Source organism: Arachis stenosperma, chromosome 6 (genome assembly GCF_014773155.1).
Source record: "Arachis stenosperma cultivar V10309 chromosome 6, arast.V10309.gnm1.PFL2, whole genome shotgun sequence".
Lineage (NCBI taxonomy): Eukaryota > Viridiplantae > Streptophyta > Magnoliopsida > Fabales > Fabaceae > Arachis > Arachis stenosperma.
The window spans coordinates 132,379,207-132,385,264 of NC_080382.1; positions in this window are offsets into that span (position 1 = coordinate 132,379,207).

A 6,058-nucleotide genomic window follows, 5' to 3' on the forward strand; every position below is an offset into this window, starting at 1 on the left:
CGGGTTGGTGGTGCTGTTGACGGAGCTAGACGGAATCGTGTTAGGACGCTGCAGATAGTTCAGGTTAGTGATTTTATATGAAGCATTTATCCCTTGTGCGTTGTGTGGTCCCTCCAAATTGATTCTGCTTCTGACAAGGAACCATTGTTATCTACAACCCTTTGTGGTCTTAGTCATGGAAAAATTCAAATAACCCTGAACTATGTGCATTTTGGAAAAAATTAAATAATATAGTGGTGGTCATTCTTGTTTAAACATGTTTATTGTTAGGGAGATTTTATTAAAGCTTGAATAAACTGATTGCAGATGTCTGAATATATGGTTATTCCTGTGTTTTACCATGGGGGAGATTTGTTAGAAACTCTGAAGGTGATCTCTGCTACTTGGATAGTAAAGTGAAGAGATTTCCCCCCTTAGACTTGGATTACGTAAATTTTTTTGACTTGGTTAAATTATTTAAAGAATTGGGTTATCGGGAGTATAAGCAGATGTTCTGGCTTGATATGGGAGAACCAAATATGGAAGCTGGACTCCATGTAATTAAAGGAGATGTAGAAATTAATCAGATGAGGGAGGGTAAGTTGAGGTACAGGGAAACTGATGAGCTATACATCTACTTTGAACACGATGTGGACATGCCTAATGTAGTTGAAGAAGATGCGGCTGAGGAGACTATTGTGTTGGATTCATCATCATCATCGTTATCAACTGATGATGGATATGAGACAACAGAGGATGAGCCTTACATGCCTCCTCCCCCTGAATTTGAGACAGATGACAATGGTAATGAAGAAGAAAACAAGAGGAAAAAAAGGTTCCAAAAAAGGGAGTTTCAGCAAAGAAAAAGACGAGTAATGAGGCTGCTGGGTATGAAACTGAGGATAAAAGTACAGATGAGGAAAGAAGAACTAAGAAGAAGAATAGTGTGCCTAAAAAAATAGTGTCACCTAAAAAGAATGAGGGAAAGAAGGGTGGTGTAAGTAGTAATACCCCAAGACAATCACCAAGGACTGCAAAAAAGAGAACATCTAAAAAATACTCTGGTGTTAGAAGGAGGCATATCTTAAGAGATGGACTAGGCAAGAAGGGGATGAAGGGCCAAAGTAGAGAAGCTGGACCAAGTGTTGGGGCTGGACAAACAGACCAAAGAGATGGGCCTGTAGGTGGATCAGGTGAGGGTCTTAATGTGGGTGATGGGCCTAGTAACCGAAGCTCAGTCCCAAATAAGGTGGAGATGGATAGTGATTTTGTGAAACCATATGAGTATGAGAGTGAGGCCTTCAAGAGCCCAGTTTCTTCTGAGGATGAGGGAAAGACATCATATAATTCCTTTAGTGAGGATACTGAGTATGGAGAGGTAGTGTTTAAGGTTGGTCAGATATTCCCTACAATGAAAACGTTCAAGAAGGCTTTAAAAGACTACTTTGTATTTGAGGGAAAGGATGTGTTATATATTAAAAATGAAAAGCATAGGCTGAGGGCAGCATGTGCTGCTGAGGATTGTCCATGACTGATTTTCACATCCTGGAATAATGCTAGTAGGTGTTTCTAGGTGAAAACTCTGATAGATGAGCACACCTGTGCTAGAGACTATGGCAGCAACATGGCAGATAGGGGCTGGGTGGCATCGAAGCTCATTAAGAAACTACTAATCCATCTTGATATGAAACCAAGGCAGGCAATGGATCACATGATTGAGGAGTACAATGTGCAACTTAACCATAGAATGATTGCGAGGGCCTTGAAAGTAGCTAGAGAGGTGGTTATTGGTAATGCACGGGCATAATATGGAAAGGTTAGAGACTACTTGAGTGAGATTCATCAGAGTAATCCCGGGTCCACAACATTGATGGAGACAATACCACAACCTGAAGCCCTCCCATTGTTTTATAGGTTATACATTAGCTTAGATGCTTCCAAGAAGGGTTTCATTCAGGGTTGTAGGCCGTTAATTGGCCTAGATGGCTGCTTTTTGAAAGGGTATTATGGCGGACAATTGCTGAGTGCAGTGGGCCAAGACGCAAACAACCATTTTTTGTCACAGCATATGCTGTTGTCCCTAATGAATGTAAGGACACCTGAAAGTGGTTCCTAATACTGTTGCAAGATGATTTGGGGCTGGTGACGCAGCATGGATGAAATTTTATAAGTGATCAGCAGAAGGTAATTCAATTAGTTTGTTTGTTATCTTTCATGAAAAAATGCAAGTGATATGTAAACTGTTAAATTATTTCTGTGTCTGTAATGCTTGCAGGGGCTAGAGTTAGCTATCAAGGAAGTAATGCCTAATACACACCATCGCAATTGTGTGCTACATATTTGGAAAAATTTTATCAAGCATTTCAAAGACCAGCAAACAAAGAAAATGGTATGGGAAGCAGCAAGATGCACAACATTCTAGGAATTCAATGCATGCATAGAGAAAATGAAGAAAATCAATCATGGTGCATGGGAGTATTTACAGCGATTTGATCCGGTAGTGTGGACTAAATCATATTTCAGTCATGGGCCGAAGGTGGATAATATAACCAACAACATGTACGAGGTGTGGAACGCAAAGATCATAGAGTATCGGGGAAAGCCCATATTAACGGTGTGTGAAGACTTGAGATGCTATTTAATGAGAAAAATGGCAACACACGAGAAGAAGCTTGAGAGTTATAGCGATCAATTGGCACCAGTATAGCAGAAGAAACTGGAGGAGTTTGTGAAACCTAAAGCTAACAAGTGGAGAGCCATTTGGGCTGGAGACAATGATAGGGTGCTCTTCGAGGTTCACAGAGGGGCAAGCAAGGTTGGAGTAAACCTTCAACAAAGGACCTGCACTTGTAATGTTTGGCAACTTACTGGTATGGTTGTTTATGAAATCATCTTATCTGAGTTATTGTATCTTATGGAATTTTATAAATTTCTGTTGTGTTGGTGCTGGAATATTGGCATATTTGTTGTTTATGAATCAATCATTATTTGAATTATTGTATCATAACACCTTGTGGATTGCATGTCTGGATTGTGCTTCTTGTTAGGCATGCCTTGCTATCACGCTGTTGCAGTAATGTATAAAATTGGTCTGAAGCCAGAGAAGCATGTGCATAAATAGCTCACCATGCAATCAATCAGAGCAACATATATGCATTGCATCAAACCAGTTAATTCAGAGGAGTACTAGACCCCATGTGATGCTCCAAGGACGGAACCACCCAACATCAAGAGACCACCTCATCGCCCCAAGATGAAAAGGAAGGTAGATCCTGTAGAACATGAGATGTACGCCACTAAAGCCAAGAAAACCTTTGAAGTGACGTGCAGCAAGTGTGGACAGCTTGGGCATTACTACAAGACCTGTAAAAATGACCCAAAGGATCCAAACCGGCAGCCATTGACCAAGAAGAAGAGAAGAGCTGGTAAGGGAAAGGAGTTGCAGATTGTACCCTTTGACACAAACCAGAACAGAAGCCAGGTAATTAGGGTTCGATTTGGTACACAGTAGTAATTGTTAAGGGTTTAAGTGTCTCATTTAAAATTTGTGGAGGGTTTAGTTGTCTCATGTAAATATTGTGATGGGTTTATGTGTCTCACTATTGGTTGTTTATATGATTAGGATGTAGGACCTAATGTCAATCTGAACAGTGCTAGTGTTCAACCTCCCCCACCTATGGATCCACTTGTAATATCTTTTACCCTGCTCCTTATCTTTATTGTTGTAAGATGACATATTACACTCTCCTTGCACTAACATGTTTATACTCCCGTGATAGACAAAGACAAAGAAGTATAAGAAGAAACTTCCAAAGACAATGCATAAGAAGGGTACTTCTGACAAACAGGAATAGGGAGAAGAAATTTTCCTTTCACAAAATGCACCCCAGGTAGATGAGGTATAGTGATTGGTCAATGTTGTTTTAAACTTTTTGTTTATTTTATTCTCATTAAATTTTTGTTACAAGTTACAGAAGAGGCTATGAACCTAAATCAACCACCCTCACAATCCTGTTCCACCCCCAACCTTAGTTATGCCCAAAGAAGAAAGCACCCTATGGTTAGGACCCCAACCGCTTCTATCTCGACTCCACCTTCATTTAGACAACCTATTCCACTATCAGTTCAAGTAGCATCAGGTCCTAGACCATGTGCTCCAACCGGTCAGGCTGTGAATCCGAGGACAACAACTGCTAATGTTCCCTTTCAACAAAGTGCTCCTTCTGCTGAGACCATTGTTGCAGCAAGTTCCGAGACTGCAGCAAGGCTTTTCAAGTTCATTCCTACCCCTGGGTTTATACCTCTGAAGAAGACTTGATATCTGATATGTTGTTGTTGATATAGATGATAAGAATGACTCCTTTTGTTATTAGTCTAAGTGTCAGTGTTTAGAAATCTAGGAAATATTTTGGAAGCTTTTAAGTGTTTGTATGCATGTTTAAGTCATTTTGAAACTCTACTAGACTGATGTATAAGATGTTTAAGTGAGTTTGAAACTTGACAAATTTAGGAAATATTTTGGTTCAAGGCTATATGTTGGCCTTCTTTTTGGTGTTAAAGGGCTATAAGTTGTCCCTTTCTCATGCTGAACAAGGACATGTTTGGTTATTTTGTGTTAATGTTTTATATAAGACATCTTTTGGGTTTGTTTATCCAACATTTTCCAGTAAGAAATCTGTATGACTACATGCTGCCAGAATTCATCAAAGTAGTAATAGACCCTTTTTTTTGGATCAAATCATAATCTCATCTGAAATAACATACATACTTCTAAAGTAATACAACTTATGATGTAAATAACATACACTTGTAAAAAACAAGACACACTATGAACCTAGTGTCACAGAAGGTTCTTACTACTCATATGCTTTAAAAAAATTTGGAGATCACAATTCCAAATACAAAAGCAATAACCAAAGCTTTAACACTACTGCCGCCAGAACCACTATTAGTATTACAATTTTTAGCTTCCAATTCTAACCCACTAACTCTTGCATCTAGTTTACTCAGTTTTCCAGCATCAACACCAGCAGCATCAGAAATCTGACTCTGATCTCGCGTCCAACCCTCTATATCAAGAGAATTTCTGGGAAACTCTTCAAATGATGCAACATAATCATCCAACCATGCAAAAAATTTACAATATAGTTTTGTACTCTGTAGAATATACCCACAGCTCATAAGATGTCACATCTGAGTTAAAATCAACAAAACTTAAATTAAATTTCAGATTACCTTGAAGTGTGGACATCCAAAAAATAACCGATTAGGGTTCAGTTCTGTTGAAGAGAGAAACAAAATAGCATGCGCCCCCACACCGACATCGTGGAGCAATGAACTTCTTCTTCTTTGGCGCAGCAACACTTCCTGCAGATACACTTAGAGGACTTCTGCCTTCATCTTTAAAAACTTCTCTTCCACTCCCATCCATGGAACTCAGTGGTTCGTTGCTGCTGCTCATGGCTCTGTTAAGATGTCAAGGCTGGGGGAAGGGTTTTTATGGAAACCTACCTTCTCAAAAGCAAATGAAACGTTGCTTCCCACTGAAACAACGTCGTTTATATGGTGATTGGTAGGACAAATTAGCCCCTGTTCATTTCAATTTCTCCAGTTCAGCACTGACTGAACATGTCATCCACCTCTTATGACAGGTCACGCATCGAATGAGCCAGCTCAGTGTTTTTCGTCAAGTCTCGCTGGAGAAAAACGCATGAAAACCGCCTTATGTGATGAAAATCGGGGACAGAGACTGAACTGGATCAGTTTTATTTTGAGGGGTCGGGTTGTCATTCTTAAAAATGAACAGAGACCGGATTGGTACTTCACTCTTTTTTTATATCATGCCGATTTATAGATTTTGCGGGCGAATTATATGGAACGGATCACTTCTTATATACCAAATTTCTTTATATCATTATAAAATATGATTATTATTAATTAATTATGTATTTAAATTATTTTACTTAATAAAAAAAGAAACAAACGTATTAGTTACTTAATTATTAAGAAAATATTAACATGAAAATAGTATGGAAAGTGAATGCATCGCATAGAAGAGTTATTACTTATTTAGTATTTA